Below are 22,116 nucleotides of genomic sequence, written 5' to 3'. Positions count from 1 at the left end.
AATTGTGCATATTCAATCTTGAAAACAAGAATTTTAGTTCATTACGTTATTTTCACGTTTCCATTCGTCACTCAGATATGTACAAATATATTCAATATATCTCAGTCTTCACCAGAAATTCAAAGGTGATCAGAAAGTCATGAAAGTAATGAACCCATTCTCTAAATAGTTAAACACTGTTCTTTCCTCCAAAGAGAACTAATTCTAATCCATCGAGTGACATGAAATTTACTGCTCATTCATGATCAATTGCATTGCATGATTCACATAATAAAATGGAAAGATTTCTTGTTCTTTTAAATAAATAATATCATAATATTTTTCGGCAGAAAAGAAAGACTGAACATTGAACCCTGGGCTGTACTGAGTTAGCTGTTAACGCCCACTGTCTCAGTAGGAGGTTCACAATTAGTTTCAATATTCCATGCTGTTGCTGCATGTGCTTTGTAAGGACAGGATTATGACACCAACCCACTCGTGTCATTTTGAAAATTATATTTTCAATATTCACAAGGAAGACTAATCAACTTGGGCAGGTTACTCGCATGTGTGGCACCAAAATTTGACAAGGCATCATCATGCTCAGGTGAATAGTAGGGTCAGCCAAAGCAGTCCTGAAAGATTGGCAAGAAAGAAGAAAAACAGTTTGAACCACCTTTAGGTCATTGTCATAAAATCATTGGCAAACACAGTCATTTATTTTGTAATGTATCTACTCCCAATCAAATTCTCAAAGCTCAAGGTCACACCGATTATAGACAGTGTAGGAAGAAACTGCAATGAAGTGATGTTTTCTTCAAATCGTGTAGCACTGCAGGGCTGTACTTTGTGGCATTTTACATTCAGGCCAACTCTACATTGACAGGCAGAGCATTGATGAATTATCCATTCGTTTTTTTAAAGAAATCCAAACAAAAGATACACAAACTGTGTGTTCTCTGTTCCATTGCCTGTCTCAGACTCATTTTAAAATAAATTATTTCACAATTTTTCAAGTTGATGATTTCTTTTGCGTCTCTTACATACAGTATGGATGATGTGGATGCCATATTTTCCTGACAGTCTTGCCATTAATATTCCATTTACATTGAATTTGGTTCAGCCTGCCTGAAATCATTTGAAAATGGAAACACTTGTGACAATTATTTTCACAGCTCAGGGCTCCTCCTCCCCACCCCCCCCCCCCCCCCCCCCACTGCCCCACATCCCCAATCCCATTTCTATATGGAGACGGCAAATTAGTTTCAGCAACAAATTGAATATGCGTAGCACCCTTCGAGCAGAAAAGCATCCAGGGCTCCTCACAGGATTGCAATAATGGCACCATGTCAGAGTGCAAACTATTGTGAGGGATGACTGAATGTCTGTTCAAAAATATATTTTTAAGGAGATTGTATACTGGGAAAGGCTGTGAAGACTTAATCAGTTAATTTTAGACTTTAAGTGTCATATTGGATGTGCAGGCTATGTGAATTAGCCATGAGAAATGCAGGGCTACATGGAAAGGGAACTGATTGGGTCTGGGTGAGTTGCACTTTGGAGCTTCTAAGTGAGCTCAATGGGCCGAATGGCCTGCTTCCACACTGTAGGGATTCTATGATTGCTGAAGGTGCTATCCCAGTGGTGAGATAGAGAAAGTGGAGAATGTGTAAAGTGTTGGGGTCTTAGGAAAATTGAGTTCTCGGGAGATTGTAGGAATAAAGGAGGTTAGAGTGGGGATTGGAAACAGGACTAAAAAATTTAAATTGGTTTCCAATTCTGCAATATTTCCAATCAGGAAGTACAAAAGCAAAGAATAAACAGAAAAAGGTTTGGAATACAGGTGGCAATGCTTGGCATTCTCACATTCTGATCACTTAATCTGAACCATGAAGATTTTTTTCTCCCGAGCCCTCCAACACCCACCTCCCCACCATTGCATAAATTCTGACCCCATTCATACTTCATTTCAGCTCTACTGAAGAGTCATCCAGACTCAAAGCATTAGCTTGCTCTCTCTCCATGGATGCTGCCTGACTTGCTGTGATCTCCAGCATTTGTTATTTTCAGTACAGATTCCAGCGTCTGCAACAATTTGCTCCTCTAAGAATTGTAAATATTTCAATGAGATCACCTTTCATTCTTCTAAATCCCAGTGAATACAGTCACAATTTGTTTAGCCTTTGCTAGTAAAACAATCCCTTTATACTGGGGACAGTCCCAGTGAGTAAAAAATTAGGTCTGCAGATGCTGGAGATCACAGTTGAAAATGTGTTGCTGGTTAAAGCACAGCAGGTCAGGCAGCATCCAAGGAATAGGAAATTCGACGTTTCGGGCATAAGCCCTTCATTCCTGATGCTGCCTGACCTGCTGTGCTTTAACCAGCAACACATTTTCAACAGTCCCAGTGAACCTTCTCTGAACTTCTTCCAATGAATTAATATCTTTCCTCACGTACGGAGACCAACACTGCTCTAGTATTCCAGACATGGTCTCACCATTACCTTGTACAGTGACAGTAAGGCTTCACAACTCTTATACTCCTGCCCTTTGTAAATAAGGGCCAACATTCCATTAGTGTGTGTGATTACCTGCTGCTCCTCTAAGTTCATTTTCTGTGTTTCATGCCCAAGCCCCCTCCAAGTCCTTTGTGTTGAAACCTTTAAATGTATCTGGAGCACTGGTCACCTTAATTTAAGGAAGGATTTAAATAAATTGGAGGCAGTTTGGAGAAGTTTTATGGGACTACAATCTGGAAGGTGGAAAGGGGTAACCTTAGCAGAAAAGGTTATAAATGTTAGGTTAGGTTTGGCTAGAGGGATAAGATTCTGAGGGATGTTGACAGGATAGCTGTGGAGAGGATATTTCCTTTTATGAAAGAATCCTGAATTATGGATCATTACTTAAAAATCAGAGATCACACATTTGAAAGAGAGAAAGGAGGGTCTTGAAAAGGTGAAGGAAGCAGCATATTTGAATTTTTTTTTCCCAGAAGGGAAGGCTGGTAGGTATAGGGAATGCTGGATGACTAAAGAGATTGAGGGTTTGGTTTAGAGAAAGAAAGAAGCATATGTCAGGTATGGACAGGAGAGTGAATCCTTAGAAGAGTATAAAGAAAGTAGGAGTATACTTAAGAGGGAAATCAGGAGGGCAAAACGGGGACATGAGATAGCTTTGGCTAATAGAATTAAGGAGAATCCAAAGGGTTTTTACAAATATATTAAGGAGGGAGAGAATAGGGCCCCTCAAAGATCAGCAAGGCAGCCTTTGTGTGGAGCTACAGAATATGGGGGAGATACTAAATAATATTTTGCATCAGTATTTACTGTGGAAAACAATATGGAAGATATAGACTGTAAGGAAATAGATAGTGACATCTTGCAAAATGTCCAGATTACAGAGAAGAAAGTCCTGGATGTCTTGAAACGGTTAAAAGTGGATAAAACCCCAGGACCTGATCAGGTATACCCGAGAACTCTGTGGGAAGCTAGAGAAGTGGTTGCTGGGCCTCTTGCTGAGATATTTGTATCATCGATAGTCACAGGTGAGGTGCCGGAAGACTGGAGGTTGGCAAATGTGGTGCCACTGTTTCAGAAGGACAGTAAAGACAAGCCAGGGAACAATAGACTGGTGAGCCTGATCTCAGTGGTGGGCAAGTTGTTGGAGAGAATCCTGAGAGACAGGATGTACATGATTTGGAAAGGCAAGGACTGATTCGGGATAGTCAACATGGATTTGTGCATTGGAAATCATGTCTCATAAACTTGATTGAATTTTTTGAAGAAGTAACAAAGAAGATTGATGAGGGCAGAGCAGTAGATGTGATCTATATGGACTTCAGTAAGGTGTAGGGCAAGGTTCTCCATGGGAGACTGATTAGCAAGGTTAGATCTCATGGAATACAGGGAGAACTAGCCATTTGGATACAGAACTGGCTCAAAGGTAGATGACAGAGGTTGGTGGTGGAGGGTTGTTTTTCAGACTGGAGGCCTGTGACCAGTGGAGTGCCACAAGGGTCGGTGCTGGGCAATCTACTTTTTGTCATTTACATAGATGATTTGGATGCGAGCATAAGAGTTACAGTTAGTAAGTTTGCAGACGACACCAAAATTGGAGGTGTAGTGGACAGCGAAGAGGGTTACCTCAGATTACAACAGGATCTGGACCAGACGGGCCAATAGGCTGAGAAGTGGCAGATGGAGTTTAATTCAGATAAATGCGAGATGCTGCATTTTGGGAAAGCAAATCTTAGCAGGACTTATACACTTAATGGTAATTTCCTAGGGAGTGTTGCTGAACAAAGAGACCTTGGAGTGCAGGTTCATAGCTCCTTGAAAGTGGAGTCGCAGGTAGATAGGATAGTGAAGAAGGCATTTGGTATGCTTTCCTTTATTGGTCAGAGTATTGAGTACAGGAGTTGGGAGGTCATGGTGCGGCTGTACAGGACATTGGTTAGGCCACAGTTGGAATATTGCGCGTAATTCTGGTCTCCTTCCTATCAGAAAGATGTTGTGAAACTTGAAAGGGTTCAGAAACAATTTACAAGGATGTTGCCAGGGTTGGAGGATCTGAGCTACAAGGAGAGGCTGAACAGGCTGGACCTGTTTTCCCTGGAGCGTCGGAGGCTGAGGGGTTACCTTATAGAGATTTACAAAATTATGAGGGGCATGCCTAGAGTAAATAGGCAAAGTCTTTTCCCTGGAGTCGGGGAGTCCAGAACTAGAGGGCATAGGTTTAGGGTGAGAGGGGAAAGATATAAAAGAGACGTAAGGGACAACTTTTTCACACAGAGGGTGGTACGTATATGGAATGAGCTGCCAGAGGAAGTGGTGGAGGCTAGTACAATTACAACATTTAAAATGGATTTGGATGCGTATATGAATAGGAAGACTTTGGAGAGATATGGGCATGGTGATGGCAGGTGGGACTAGATTGGGTTGGGATGTCTGGTCGACATGGACGGGTTGAACTGAGGGGTCTGTTTCCATGCTGTACGTCTCTGACTCTATCAGCCCCTCCTTCCTGATTAAGGGCTTTTGCCCGAAATGTCGATTTTCCTGCCCCTCAGATGCTGCCTGACCTGCTGTGCTTTTCCAGCACCAGTCCAATCTTGACTGCATACTCATGAGTTTAAACAAACTCAGCTTCAAATCCTCTTCAGGGTTTTACCTCAACACCCCTAGTCTCGGGTTATCACTAATTCCTTGTTGTAAGGTAGTTGAGATGTACTACACTGTCTCCTTTTCAGGAGGACTACTCTATGCATCCATCTCCAACCAAGGATTTCACAAGACCACTCCAAACAATGTGAAATTGAAATAAAAATCTCTTCCTCTAAGCTTGGGGTGCTAGCCTTAAGCTTAAAATACACCTTGCAGTCCAGAAAGGTCTATCAGAAACATTGACATACAATTATCTACTTTGCTAGGTCATAAAATTCTAAAGTAGACACAAACTTATTGAATCAGACAGCTTCTATCACAGTGGATACAGAGCAGTTTACAGAAAAGATCAGTACTGCTCTATCCTGATTGTCAGAATAAGGAGGAGACCATATAAAATTGTTGAAATTTAAAGTCAGATGTGCATCATAGGATGAAGTTGTTTTGAAAGTGGCTGTCATTAGTGTGCAGCATGGTGGCTCAGTGGTTAGCACTGCTGCCTCACAGGACACGGGTTCAATTCCCCCCTCAGACAACTGTCTATGTGGAGTTTGCACATTCTCCCTGTGTCTGTGTGGGTTTCCTCCCACAGTTACAAAGATGTGCAGGTTAGGTGAATTGACCATGCTAAATTGCCTGTAGTGTTAGGTGTGGGTTGGTGGGCCGAAGGGCCTGTTTCCATACAGTAGGTAATCTAATCATGCAATATAAGGTCTTTTAGACAGGCATTTTGCTACTGTGTGTACTTACTCCTACATTAAATTGTGAACTGAAAGCTGAAGGCCACGGTGTTATAGACAGTGTGAAAATAAAGTGTAACAAAGTGATGCTGTTTTCAAGTCTTGCAGCACTGAAGCCTACACTTTATGGCATTTTACTTTTACAGCAACTGAGTGCTGACACCAATGAGATTTGCTGAATAAACATTTTGCCAAAATGTATATATTAAAATAAACAAAAAGAATGCTGATCAAACTGCAGGCTCTTTTGATTCTTTCATTGCCCTTTTAAAATAAATTACTTGGGCTCTTTCAAGCAGACAACCTGTTTAAAGCCCCTGGTGCATAGTTTGGATGATGTGGTTGCCATATTTTCCTGACAGTCATGCCATTAAACATTCAATTTACACTGAAAAGTACCTCAGGGATTTGGCAGACCTGAAGCTGTTTGAAGATAGAAAAGCTTATGACAATTCACAACTATTTCACAATTCAACACCCACACACCTCTGTTTCCAAGTGGATGTCAAATTAGTTTCATATAAACAACAAAAGTCTTCCACTTACATAGCACCCATTGTACAGTGTCCCAAAGGTACAGTTCAGAAGCACAGTCAAACAGAATTTGTAACAAAATCAAAGAAGGGGATGTTAGGAGTGACTAACAACTTTGCAGAATGCATGGCTTTTATAGTCGGTTTAAGGGAAGGTCAAAGTATGAGTGATTTATGGAAGGAAGTCTCAAGGCTGGAGCTGAAGATACAGCAACTAATGCTGGGATAATGCGAATGTAGTACAAGAGGTATCTGAGCTGAAGGAACATGTGGACCAATGTCAACAACAAGAGTACAAACTGACAGAACTGCAGATGCTGTAAATCAGAAACAAAGATAAAAATTGTTGGAAAAGCTCAGCAAGTCTGGTAGCATCTGTGAAGAGAAATCCACAGGTGCTGCCAGACCTGCTGAGCTTTTCCAGCAATTTTTGTCATTATGTCAACAACAAGAACATGTCTTTATATAGCACCTTTAACATATGCAAAACCCCAACCCATTTCACAGAAGCATAATAAAACAAAGCATGACACTGAACCACATAAAGAGATGGTCCATCTGATACCCTAAGCCTTATAGGAGAGAAGTGAAAGTAGAGAGGTGTCGGAGGGGATCTCAAATCTTGAAGTCAGGGTATGCAAAGGCACAGTCACCAATGATGAAGCAATTACAATTGGGAATGCACAAAAGCCTAGGATTTGATGAGCTCAGGTTCCTCAGAGGGTTTTGGAGAGTTGGGGACCCATGTGCTTCTGGCTAGACTGAAAACAAAAAAATCCCTTCTATCATACAGAGTTTCTCTCAGCTCCCTGCTCTGGTGCAAGGTGACTCACCTTCATCTGGAGGAGTTTGTTGCATGGAAATTACAACAATTGCACAACCACTGGTCTCCTGCTGTACAGTTCTAAGTCTGGTTGTAGGAAATGCTACAGTTCAATAACCATTACTTTTTATTTTACAGAGCTGACTTGGATACTAGTTGAATCCTTGGTCTCTGAAGACCATTGGTGGGTACAACCCTCCCTCCATTTCCTGCTGTCAGCAGTCCTGCTGTCTGCGCTTAATTTTTCAGTCATGTTGCATTCCAAGAAGAAACACAATTATAGCCCACATTAGGAAAAGCAGACTTTTCGTTGATAGCTCTTCCAAGTCCTTGGATCTGCTTCCAAAGTTCAGCACTACATGCTGATCAAAAACTGTTTCAAATTCCTCCAGTAGCACAAAACGTTCCCCCCCCCCCCCCCCCCCCACCTACTCACTCTGCAGCCCCCAAAGCAAAAACCATAGTGTTCCTTTTAAATAACTTGGATGTCATAGAGTCCTACAGGTGCACAGCATGGAAACAGACACTTTGGTCCAATTCATCCATGCTAACCAGATATCCTAAATTCAACTAGTCCCATTTGCCACCAGTTGGCCCATATCTCTCTAAATCTTTCCTGTTCATTTAACCATCCTTTTAAATGCCGTAATTATACCAACCTCCCTCAGGCAGTTCATTCCATACATGGTCCATCCTCTACGTGAAGAGATTGCTCCTCAGATCCCTTTCCTCTCTCACCTTAAACCTCTGCTGTCAAGTTTTCACCCTAGCATGGCCCTCAGGATTTTATAAACCTCTATAAAGTCACCTCTCAGCCTCTGGCACTCCAGGGAAAATAGCCCCAGTCTCTCCTGACAGCATCCTTGTAAATACTTTCTTAACCCTTTCAGGTTTGACAACACCCTTCCTAGCGGGGTGCCTCACGCAATTGAAGACATTTACAACTAGATGAAGAGAAGGTAATAACTAAGATCTAAAATGTCAGGTCCTATATCAAACCTGTTTGATGCCTCATTCTGCTAACTATGTTTTCTGGGAACAAAAGATTATTAGGTGGGTGAAAGTGAGGACTGCAGATGCTGGGGATCAGAGTCAAAAGGTGTGATGCTGGAAAAGCACAGTAGGTCAGGCAGCATTCAAGGATCAGGAGAGTCAACATTTTGAGCATAAGCCTTTTCTGATGAAGAACTTATGCTTGAAACATCGACTCTCCTGCTCCTTGGTTGCTACCTGACCGGCTGTGCTTTTCCAGCACCACACTTTTTGACACACTGGCTAACACACTTTTGTGTTAGCCAGTCTGAGGATGACTGGAAGCTGTCTGACTGTCATCTTCAGGACTCTTGGCTTCTCTAGCACTGAAAGTGTTATTAGATCCTATGTTTTAGTGACTCAAAGTTTGAAGAATGTTGTAAAACCTGGGAAAAAAATTAAAATAGGAATCAAGGAATGCTAACACGAGGATAAGAATTTTTTTCAGAAACAGGAACTAATTAATTTGTTTGGTTTTGTCAATTGATCTTGCCACATAGAGGGTTTACAAAAGTCAATTAGGGAAAAAAAAGAAAGTAAATGGAAAATTCCGCTCTGACATCCTGAAGGGATCAAAACTAGTCCAAGAGATCACATTGCTCCTGAGTTATGTTACAGGATACCTACCTTCTGTATGGGATAATCTCTACCCTAGCCAGAAAAAAATTCTAGCTTTTACCTGAAAGAATACAAAGAAGAAGGATTTACCTCAGAAACCAGCAACCTGTTCCACAGGTCCACTCTTCTGTCAGAAAAAAAAACTGCCTCACATCCAATTAGTTCTGCCCTTGCATAATGTGTCAGCATGACCCCTAGTCCTTTCCAAACTATTCAATTGAAATAATTGGTTGACATAAAAGCAGTCCAGTCTCTTTATTATTTAATAAACCTCAACCAAATCATCCCTCAGTGTATGCTTCTGAAAACTATGGAGACCCTACTCATTGGGCTTTTATGGATAATGAAGGGTTCTTAAACTGGGAATCAATGTGTCACCCAGCTTTGTACCCTTTCATCAAATGAGAAGATGTAAACCTATCATAGCATTCATAGTTTGTGCCCTAACCAAGGTTTTGTAGAAGGAGAAAATTGTATGCTTTGTTTGATAATGAATACACACCAGAACTGTCTTTATTTAGCAATGACTCCACAACATTGGGCATGGATAATTAAAAGGTGGCAGCAATAAAATATGAGCTGAGTTATTCCTTTTATCACTGGCTTTAATTATTTTTTTTGTAAGGGGCATGGATGTGACATCTTCTTGCATATGATGTGACAATTTTCTAACATTATTTTCCAAACATGGCCCATTTGGGCAGCATGATGGCACAGTGGTTAGCACTGCTGCCTCACAGCGCCAGAGACCTGGCTTCAATTCCTGCCTCGGGCAACTGACTGTGTGGAGTTTGCACATTCTCCCCGTGTCTGCGTGGGTTTCCTCCGGGTGCTCTGGTTTTCTCCCACAGTCCAAAGATGTGAAGATTAGGTGAATTGGCCATGCTAAATTGCCCGTAGTGTTAGGTGAAGGGGTAAATGTAGGGAAATGGCTCTGGGTGGATTGCTCTTCGCAGGCTCGGTGTGGATTTGTTGGGCCGAAGGGCCTGTTTCCACATTGTAAGTAATCTAATCTAATATCTCCCAATGTATCCAGACTGCTTTGTAATTGTCCTCCACAGTGCTTGATTTTCATGCATATCTTGGTTTTGTACACAAACTTGTGGATCATTTTCTCAACATACATCCCAAGATCATTAACAAAAATAGTAAAGGGCACAGGTTCAAACTATGACATCACAGATATCTAGTCATAGAAATTGCTGGAGAGACTCTGCAGGACTGGCCGCATCTGTGGAGAGAGAAACAGAGTCAATATTTCAGATCCAGTGATCCATCTTCAGAATGGTAATCCTCTCCACAGATGCTGCCAGACCTGCTGAGTTTTTCCAGCCATTTCTGTTTTTGTTAAAGATTTCCAGCATCCACAGTTCTTTGCTTTTTGTACAGGTAACTAATTGCCAAATAAATCCAAATCGATCACAACCAATTTCTGCAATTCATTTCAGAAGATTATCTCTAACTTCATGCGATTTTCTTTCATCGGGAAGTCTCTTATATTACTAAAAACCTTTCCAAAATCCAGGCAAACAATGTCTATCTGGTTAAGTTCATCAATGAGCATGGAAACGTATCTTAAAAAATTGAATCAAATTATTCATTTGCAACGGTCTTTTCTGAAAGCTATGCAAAGTATTCCTGATATGACCTTCTGTGTCTAAATCATAATTCATAGAATTATACAGCACAAAAATAATCTGTCCAAACAGTCCATGCCGACCATAATCCCAAACTAAGTTAGCCCCGCCTGCCTGTGCATGGCCCATATCTCTTCAAATATTTCTTATTCATGTGCTTATCAAAATGTCTTTTAAACATTGTAACTGTACATGCACAAATCACTTCCTCTGGAAGTTCATCCCATGTACAAACCACTCTCTATGTAAAAAAGTTGGCCTCATGTCTTTTTTAAAATCTTTCCCCTATCACCTTGAAAGTATGCCTCCGAGTCTTGAAATCCCCCCATCCTAGGGAAAAGACATCGAGCATTAACCGCATCTTTACTCCTTATGATTTTATAAACTTCTATAATGCCATCCCTCAACCTTCTACCTTCCAGTGAACAGTGTCCTAGCCTATCCAGCCTCTCCTTATAACCATTCAAAACCCTCTATTCACAGCAAGATCCCGGTACATCTCTTCTGAACCCTCTCCAGCTTAATAATATCCTTCCTATAACAAGGCAGCAAGAGCTGGGTGCAGTATTCCAGAGGAGGCCTCACAGTACTCCATAGGGGGTCTCACAGTATTTCAGAGGGGCCTCACAGTACTCCATAGGGGGTCTCACAGTATTTCAGAGGGGCCTCACAGTACTCAGGAGGGGGTCTCACAGCATGGTTGGCAACTGCTTTTCCCAGGAATGGAAGAAACTACAGAGAGTTGTGAACACAGTCCCATCCATCACACAAACCAGCCTTCCATCCATTGACTCCACCTGTACTTACCACTGCCTTGGGAAAGCAACCAACACAACCAAAGACCCCTTCCCCCCATTGTACTCTCTCCCATCCTCGTCCGTTGGGCAGAAGATGTAAAGATTTGTATGCACTTATGAATAGCTTCTTCCTTGCTGTTATTAGATGCTGGAATGGACCTGCCAAATTTTAAAGTTAAGGTTGATCTCGCTCTTTGTGTACCTTCTCTGCAGCTGTAACATTGAATTCTTCGCTTTGTTCCAGTATCTTATGCAGTTTATTTAGTATGATCTTGCGGTACTGCACACAAAACAAAATTTTTCACTGTATCTAGGTACATGTGACAATAGTAAATCAAATTAAATCATTTGACCAAAGACGCCTCATCAACATCCTGTACAACCCCAGCATGATGCCTTCACTCTCACACAATGAAAGTAAACATGCTGAACGCCTTCTTAACTACCCCCCATAAGCATCTCATCATTATCTGATAATAAGGTGAAGGGCCCACAGTTACGTACTTATGCCTTTTTGTTGTCTTTCTACATTAGTAGAGTACATTCTGTCTGCCTAAAAGAACCATCTCTGGCTTGGGAGGCAAATTCAATTTTCCATGCCTGAATCTGTGAACGCAGTTTTACTCATTGAGTTTGAAAAACCCATTGAATAGATTTTATATTCCCAAGGCATAGTTTGACGTGGGCCTGAAGAAAACTGAACGGTGAGATATTAGTCAGTCATGAGGCAAATTTATTGAAATTCTTCCAGATATGCAATTCAGGTGAAAGCTTCTCCTTCTATGACTGTCGTGAAACTGTGTTAGAGGAATATACCCTGACCCAATTACATTGGATTAAATACTCATGCAACAGTAATTATAGAATGTACATAGCTCCACTGAATCTTGTTCTATATGTACAGAAATCACAACCAAGTAATATTTATCTTTCAACAAACTCCAAGCAACTCAATTTTTGATTTTAGCTGGTATTTGTATCTGACCTTAATAAAGCACTTTGAGGACAGCTGTAATTTCCATGAACTGCATACCCTTTAACAAGGCATTTACAGGTTGCTGCTATATTCCTCATACCTTTAATGAGATATTTACAGGCTGTTCAGTATTCATCAAATCAACTCATTATTAACACTTTCACTGCTCCCCCAGTCAGTTTGATTTTACCACACTGACGAACAATAAATAGCTCGTGAAATATAACGATCTGTTCATCAATTCAAAAATGAACAGGTTTCATGCTAGTGTATACAATACAATTGATTGACTTAAACTCCACAAATTCATGTTTGATTGCATCAGGGCTAAGTGTCTTGAATTTAAATCAGTATGTAATTAAACCACTTGAAACTAAGCTGATTATAATTGATGTGCACACACTCTTAGACTTTTTTTATTTCATGCAAATAAAAATTTATACAGTAAAGTATTTCCTTTTTATAATAAAATCTGATGAGAATACTTTATCAAGTTTGTATAGAAAGGAAGGTACTGTGAGAGATCACCCTCCCATCCTGGCACCTTCCCCTGCCACCGCAGGAACTGCAAAACCTGCGATCCCACCTCCTCCCTCACCTCCATCGAAGTCCCTAAAGGAGCCTTCCACATCCATCAAAGTTTTACCTGCACATTCACTAATATCATTTATTGCATCCGTTGCTCCCGAGGCGGTCTCCTCTACATTGGGGAGACTGGACGCCTCCTAGCAGAGCGCTTTAGGGAACATCTCCGGGACACCCACACTAATCAACCACACCACCTGTGGTCCAACATTTCAACTCCCCCTCCCACTCTGCCGAAGACATGGAAGTCCTGGGCCTCCTTCACCGCCGCTCCCTCACCACCAGACGCCTGGAGGAAGAACGCCTCATCTTCTGCCTCGGAACACTTCGACCCCAGGGCATCAATGTGAACTTCAATAGTTTCCTCATTTTCCCTTCCCCCATCTCATCCTAGTTCCAAACTTCCAGCTCAGCACTGTCCCCATGACTTGTCCTACCTGCCTATCTTCTTTTCCACCTCTCCACTCCACCCTCCTCCCTGACCTATCACCTTCATGCCCTCCCCCACTCACCCATTGTACTCCATGCTACTTTCTCCCCACCCCCACCCTCCTCTAGCTGATCTCTCTACGCTTTAGGCTCTCTGCCTTTATTCCTGATGAAGGGCTTTTGCCCAAAATGTCGATTTTGCTGCTCCTCAGATGCTGCCTGAACTGCTGTGCTCTTGCAGCACCACTAATCTAGAATCTGGTTTCCAGCATCTGCAGTCATTGTTTTTACCCCGCTGTGAGAGATAAATCAGTAGTGATGATGTTATTGCACTTCTGATCATCAGTCTATGAGTTAACTATTTAGTCACCATTGACTCTTTAACATGTCTGCCAACAGTGAGATTGCTTCATCAGACTTTTGAGTTTCAGCATTAAAATTTAGCCCACTTCCTTTAACAACACAGCAAGGTCAATCATTGATATACATTCTGCTGATTAGCTCATGTTCGTGATCATTTTTTAACTAATCAGTGAGCAAATTTTATTTAACATAACATCAGGAGATTGAGGAAGAACTTCAAATTCACCTGGGCTCATCTTTGTTGGAAAATGCCTTTCAAATGTTCTTATTACACCAGAATGTGAAACCAATCTCACACTTTGTTCCTCTGCCCCACTTAGAAAGCCATTGCAGAAATCACATGGTGCTAACATTTTTTATTATTGCAAATTTAAAGCAGACATTAGCTTAGAAAGGGCCTTGGTAAAAGATAGGGCCAGCAGATTATCATTCATAGTCAGTAATGATTTGAAGTAGAAATTAAAATTAGTTGCATTTGTTTTACAAGTATATCATGGAAAAAAGCGGGGCATTTTGAGGGACCAATGCATACGAAAGTGTCCATTTGATATTGGGGCAACCCATTTCTCAAACTAATAAATGGGCAAAAGTTTCAGGATGCCACTCTGACTATGATTGAAACAGAAATGAACTTGTTGCGATAGATCCAGAGGAATGCTTCATGGGTAGACCAAGGCACTGGATAGGATGACATGGTTTAACATTGAAACTAATAACTGACCTTTACAAGAAGAGTTTTATTTTGCTGATGCCAATCCTAAATAAATCAAATGCCAATATCAAAACATATCACCCTATCCAGTGCTTTGGTCTACCCATGAAGCATTCCTCGAGATCTGTCTCAACAAGTTCATTTCTGTTCAATCACAGTCAGAGTGGCATCCTGAAACTGTTTGCCCATTTATTAGTTTGAGAAATGGGTTGCCCCAATATCAAATGGACACTTTTGTATGCAATGCTCCCTCAAAATGCCCCGCTTCTTTTCCTTGATGTGTTTGTAAAACAAATGCAACTAATTTTAATTTCTACCTTCAAATCATCACCAACTATGAGTGAATAATCTGCAGGCGCTATCTTTCACCATGGCCCTTTCTAAGCTAATGTCTGCTTTAAATTTGAGATAATAAAGAACGTTAGCCCCATGTGATTTCTGTGCAGCTTTACAGGATCACTAATCTGACCTTTAGTCTCGGAATCCTGAAGTCACAAAAGAATGTATGCAAAGTATCTTATCTCAGTCCCATGCAAGATAAGTATTTCAAATAAGAGCTAACAAGATACAATGACTTACATGGGTTTTTATCTTAACTGGGTCACAGTTCAGTTTTGTATAATGTAACAGAAATTCCAAGCCCTTAAAACAAACCATTATTGCATGCTTGTTCCTGTAGCTGCATTTCAAGTTGGGAAAAAAATGTTAAGACATTACTTAGTGCCTAAACCTCACACGTATATAAAACTCATGTATTGTCATTGCAAACCATGACAAAGCATCAAATCTGAAATGTTAAGTCCGATTTCAAATTTTACATAAACTTTGAAATCTCCCTCAGTCTAAACCTTCCTTATCACAAGACAGTATTCAGCAGTAAGTAATCAGGCTGACTTTCTCATTCCTGTTCAGTATGTCCAAATGCTCCTAATGTTTCCCCAGCTTGGTACAAACTAGGCAGCAACGCATAGACCATGTGACCTTTTATGGAATGTTATGGCCTACATAATGACATATTTGGAAGCACTTAATTAGGTGGAATGGTGATGAGTGCCTCCTTGCTCCTGCCAGAATTAAGTCAAGGGTGGGGAGGGCCATGATCAGACTTACTCAATGCCAGTTGAGGCACTTAAGTGGACGACGAATGACAAATGGGAGCCTCCTCCAGACATTATTGATATTTACTGGTTGACATACAGCTTGCACAGGACTGCTGACTGTTCACATAACATTATTGTTGTAGGAGATAAACTCCAGCATTAAGAAAGCTATCCTCCTCCAGTTCTCTTGGACATTTTTCTATTAGATTTTTGTCCCACACATCCTGATTTAAGTAACACTTACAGGAATTAGGTTTTGTAACTGGAAGTTGAGCTCGTAAGAATGACCGACCACCAGACAAAATGTGTTTGTTGGATCAATCATTAACGAGAGGCGGACTCGTTGCTTTATCAGCTGATGTCTGTGTATGCACACAAAACATTTTTAGTTATAGCAATCACCCAATGCTGCGAGTCCTCCTTTGTCGGACTCCTTGATGCTATGCAGCTGTTTTTGTCACTCAGAAGTTGCTGGCTAAAGTGCCACAGTCTCAGAGGTTCATTAGGCGACTGTTTCATTAGAGAGAGCCAATTGATGGTGGTTTAATCTGAGGTTAAACACATGTCAGGCAAGGGCTGAGGTCTCTGATGTAGAATGACTTCAAATAATTTCCCTCCCTTCACAGAATCCCTCCAATGTGGAAGCAGGCCATTCAGCCCATCGAGTCCACTCCAGCTCGCTGAAGAGCATCCTACCCAGACCCACACCCCAACCTTATCCTGGTAACCCTGCATTTCCTGTGGCTAATCACCTAGCCTGCACATCCCTGGACACTATGGGAAATTTAGGGTGGCCAATCCACCAAACCTGCATACCTTTGGACTGTGGGAGGTCACCAGAGCAGGTGGAGAGGAAACTCACACAAACACAGAGAGACTGTGCAATCTCTACACAGACCTTCGTCTGAGGCTGGGATCGAACCCAATTCCCTGCCACTTTGAGGCAGCAGTGCTAACCACTGAGCCACAATGCCACCCATCCTCTATCAACTTCATTTCTTTTTTGCATTCTTGTACACTCTGTCTCATTGCTGTCTTCCGTTCTTGCATTCTCACTATTTCCCTAAATTCTTATCCTTCCTTATCCTCCAGCAGCCAGTAATCATTGCACAACCATTTTGGTCACCTTCTGTTATCTCACAAAACCTACCCACTCCTTCTAGTTCTCACCTGAATGCATACACTTCACCTTCAACTAAACTAAAATCTCCTGTTAATATCCCCGATCTCTCACTCTCACATATTCACTATGATAGCCCCACAATCCAGTTTCATCTCTCCAAATTCATGTTCAAATCTACAATACACTCTATTCCTCGTTCCCGCCAATGATTATCCACATGCCTTTCTTTCTTCTCCTGTACAGAACCAGAGCCATTCTAGCCCCCATATCAGATAGGAGGGAGGAGAAAATGATTTATTCTCCCTCATCCATCCACATTTTAGTCTCAATCATTGACCACCCCAATCACAGATACTTGGATAATAGGAATATCTCTTTTATCCACCTGCTCTCAGTTATGCTTCCATCCAATACTGAGGGAGTTGTGTATTTGGTAGTGAAAGGTATGGTCTGTTTTAGGTGCCATGACCTATTTATGAGATTACAATACATTTAAAAACACAATATCTGAAGTGGAAGGCCAAAGAGGTAACAAGTCAGCTTAAGATGAGCTGGAATATTTTTGGAATATGCTGAGGAGAGATTTTGAGGGAGGATCAATGAAATATATTTTTAAAAAATGAGATTAGCACATTTGATCAAGTGTAGTGACTAATAGAACCAACAAGAGGTTGTTTAATATTTAATATTCATTGAGGGATACATAAAATATCAAAGTTTCAACAACCAGAGTTGAAGGATATAAAAAATGCAAATAATGAAAAACACACCATTATCTGGTCTTAAATCATTAATGCTCCACAAGATTATTTCTCCCACTCCCTCTGCGTGGGCAGAAGTATGAGGAAGATGCAGAGGTGCTTCAGTGTGATTTGGACAAGTCGAGTGAGTGGGTAAATGCATTGCAGATGAGGTTTAACTGGGACAAGTGTGAAGTTGTTCAGTTTGGTCGCATAAACAGAAGGGCAGATTATTTTCTGAATGAATACACATCAGCAAAGAGGAGACATGACCAAACCTGGATGTCTCTGTTCTGCAGTTGCTGAAGTCAGCATGTAGGTGCAGCAGGCAATGAAGAAAACAAATGGTATGTTGGCCTCCATACTGAGAAGGTTTGAGTATAGGAGCAGGGATGTCTTGCTGCAATTGTACAGCCACTTAGTGAGACCAAACCTGGACTGTAATCGCCATTTTGGCCTCCTTATCTGAGGAAGGATGTTCTGGCAATGGAGGGAGTGCAACAAATGTTAGCCAGGCTGATTCCGGGGATGGCACATTTGAAGGGAGACTGGATTGCTTGGGACTATATCGAGATTGGTGTTTCAAAGAATGTGGGAAGATATCATAAAAAGCTGTAAACTTCTATCAGGATCAGACATGGAAACTACAGAAAGCAATGATTGAGGCCTTCAGAACCAGGGATCACAGTCTCAGGACATAGGGAAGGCCATTTCAGACTGAGATGAGGCAAAATTTCTTCACTCAGGGAGAGATAAGCCTGTGGAACATTTTGCCACAGAAGGTGGCTGAGGTCAAAACTTTGAATGTTTTCAAGGAGATAGATATAGTTCTTAGAGCTAAAAAGGTCAAACAGTATGGGAGGAAAGCAGGAACATGGGATGGAGTCATCAAAGTGAATGGCAGAGCAGGCTCGAAAGGCCGAATGGCCTGCTGATGTCCCTATTTTCTGTATTTCTATTAAACTATCCACATGCAGAGATTTATACATCAGTGTGCAGTTACAAGAAGTTGCACCCTTACCTCTATGACAACTTCATAAGACAATCGAAACAATGTGATGCAGGAAGTACAAAAATGTGCACAAGTTGTGCCTGTGAGATATTTAGTATATCACTAAAAGATCTCTTATGACATTGCTTGTGGGTCTCATATATGTAGTCTTGGAACTTTGCTCATTATGCATGATACAATGGAAGTGAATTGTAAACAGAAATTATTGTATAGATAGTTTGATGGATTTATTTTTGCTTGGATTCAATATGGTCATTTACATAACTTTGAGAGTTTCTGCCAATCACTATCTTGATGTGAGATTGGAGAACACCCATGGAAATTATATTCCTTTAAAATCATCTGGGTGCAATTATTCAATCAATGCTTGATTGGCATATTCACTCAATAAAAAGAAATTGATTAAACTTTCTTAATTGATGTTGATGTTGCCTTATAAAAAAAGCAGCTTAATCAAAATTTTAATTCATGGTTAAAGTTAACAGAACTGCAACTTGTATCATCAAATGCAAGCCTGTCTTCTGACTGACTTGTCCTCGCCCTTGCTCTGGTTTACCCAACATTGTGTACTGTAGAAAGCCAAGAAGCCTATCCCATATCGAGGGAGTTGGATACTGGCACCACACAATATTTGTTTTTTTGCTAACTACTCCCTTAATCTGTTCCAGTGTATTCATCAAGCAATGTCATTGAGAATGTCTGGGTAGTTTTCCCACAACTGTGCCTAATCTCTTGAAATCCATGGTCATCCGCAATGCTTGGCAACTTCCACCACACCAAATGCCTGCAGAATTTGATTTCCGTGTGGGATCAATGCACATACAATGAGCCATGAAGGATCTGATGGAAATTTGGCAAATCCTACGTGTTAAATGATAAGCATTCCAAATCACTGCACAGGAATGTAATCAGACAAAAACTGACCGCAAGCAGGGCTGTACTCACTAAAGCACTCGTAGGAGTGCCAGACTTCAAATTTGATTTAAATTCAGATTACCTGACAGTCAGCAAAGTCAAGAATGTTCTGGCTTATAAAGGGACGTGGAGAGACTATCTAGCAGAACTATAGGTGGACAGCAATAATTCTTTTGCCAGCTGGAACCAGCATGGTGTGCTGACTAACAGGTATATGTGTCAGCAGCTTCATTTCACATGAATTTATCTCTCCTCTTAAATCTGAGCAAAGTGCTTGCAAGCAGAGGCACATCAGCTAACCTGAGCTGTCACTTACTTGGGGTGAAGGGGAGGAAATGCAGTTCAAACCAGTTTTGGGGTTTAATGAAACGTAAAATCGGAATGACACTTGATGTGTGCGGAAAATCATTTTCAGGAGTGAAACGAAATAGCAGTTTCCTTCAGTGCATTAAAAAGGGTTGCTATTATCTGAAAGAGATCCAGCAAATGGCTGAAATGCAGCTTTTCACCATATTTAGTTCCTCGTCAAATATGATGATTGAGAAATTACAAGAAAATGCAATGAAGCATGCATTACTAAAATACTTTATGCATGAGGAGAACAGGATAAGTGCTGGAAAATGCACTTTACTTACTGAAGCGACTATAGCAGTAAACATTTCACCTTACAACAATGTCAAAGTTATGCGCCGGATTGCCAGAAAAAGTGCAATAGCATTGCTTTTATGTAAAGATATCCTAACTATTTAAGCCATCATAAGCACTGTTCACAGATCATTGTTCTGAAAATATTAGATTGCTCTGATAGCTAAAATTACTATCTATCATCAATCAATCACCTGCATGCACCAGTTCCATCATGAAGCCCAACAAGGTGTGGAAAAACTAAAGCTTCACACTGGAATTTGTCTCTCAGTACTTTGCAAATCTGCTGGGTTTACTTAGCGATTACGCTATAAAGATTTAATGTCACACTTAGCAAAGAATATGCATCTGAAATAAGCTGATAGAATTACTAAGTGTGTTTAAATTGATAGCATTACAACAGAAGGAAATGTTGTTTAACTATGTTTCTCACCTGAAGAGTTGGTGAATGAAAACTCAAGTTTTATTTGTGGACACTATCGATCCATTTGTCCATCTGAGCCAACTTTCAGGCTGGTACTTGATGGATCCCAAACCCTTTCATATTAAAAAATGAAAGATTACTACACTGCACAAATCAGGGTCCTGCATCTGTTTTAGTGGAAGCCTGGTCACGCCTCTGCAGAGAGAAACAAGCAACGTTTACAAAGCACACAGATTAATATATACAAGAGGCAATCTTTCAGGAAACACTTGAGACCTCTTAAAAGTTATCAGCTTTACAGGGAATTTAAAAGATTTTTGCAGGGTTTGGAAGCGTCTCAGGCATGTGCAAAAACCATTGAACTGCAGCAGGTTTCTTTACGGTTTCTCCTGCTCCCTGGTGAAACGTTCAGATTACTCAACATTAGAAGCATATAAGCAACATGACAAGATGTGACATAGTCTTCACCCCAGATCTGTGCATGGTGAGTGGTACAAAATGATACCAGGCCTGTTGATGTAAGATATCTGGCTAGCCGGGGCTACAACAGGGCACAACCAGACAGAAAACAGGAGAAATGGCATGACAACTGCACCAAAAGGTATCTCAGAGACCTACATCAAAGTAAATATACAAAATTCCCAGCAAAACAGATCTGAGTCAAGACCCAAAATGGGACACTTCCAACCAGAGGTTGAACCAAGGGCTTTTGACATTGTAAATGTAACACATTGAGCAGATGGAGTTAATCAACTCAATGTTTTTTGAGACAGTTATTGTTATTTGCCCAAAAATAACTGGTTAACCTACTCTCAAAACTCTGTGTCAGTGGAAATATCCTACCAGCTTGAATTCTTAAGGATACAGAACCATTGAAAAGTTGCAGCATAAAAAGAGATCATTCACCCTACTGTGCAATCTCGATGTACTAGCCAACCATCCATATTCTCCTTGCAACATCTGGTCTGTAGTGTTGCAGATTACAATAATTCAGCTGCAGGTTTCTATTAAATGAGTGGACAGTTTCTTCCCCAATTGCTAAACTGGACAGTGAATTCCAGCCACCAATTCCCGTCTGGGTAAAAAAAATGTTACTCTCATCTCCCCTCTCGTCCTTGTACTGATGACTCTAAATGGACTAGAATTGTTGGAACTCAATTGTACAATGAAAAATCGCAAACAATGGGTCACCAATCCTTTGCACTGGTTCATTAACACTACACATACACACTGATGGCACAGATACCTGAAATATTTCATGTGATAGGGGTAAGTGGATCAGCAGTGACCAGTAATCAGTGCATATGGTTCTCACAATTTTAACTGTTCATGAGATGACCAAGACATCATTGCAGAAAAAAGTTCAAGGATCGTCATCGAATCACTCCATGATTTATGACAATTATGCCCAGACAGGTTCAATATGTCGTAGGAAGTTTTCAAGGCAGTGCCCTTTAGCACCTCAGAGAACATGAAAATTTGCCAATTGACCCTCCCAGAAATGCGTTGTTTGCATATAAGTAAAGCCTAAGTGTGAATTGGATGACACAGAATGCAACGCTATCATCTGCAGTGTAGATTATCCCACAGACTGATGTAGTTTAATTATATCCGTGCTAAAGCATCGCCATGCAATCTGATTAGGTTTGAATCTGAGATGTCTATGAAGGTAAAAGATAAAATTACCATAGTCTTATTGGACCAAGGGACAGCTCTCTCATTAGAGAGCAATGACTGATGATGGTTTAACCTGAGAGTCACCATGCTTTGG

Source organism: Hemiscyllium ocellatum, chromosome 6 (genome assembly GCF_020745735.1).
Source record: "Hemiscyllium ocellatum isolate sHemOce1 chromosome 6, sHemOce1.pat.X.cur, whole genome shotgun sequence".
Taxonomy (NCBI): Eukaryota; Metazoa; Chordata; class Chondrichthyes; order Orectolobiformes; family Hemiscylliidae; genus Hemiscyllium; species Hemiscyllium ocellatum.
This window is presented reverse-complemented; position numbering follows the sequence as displayed.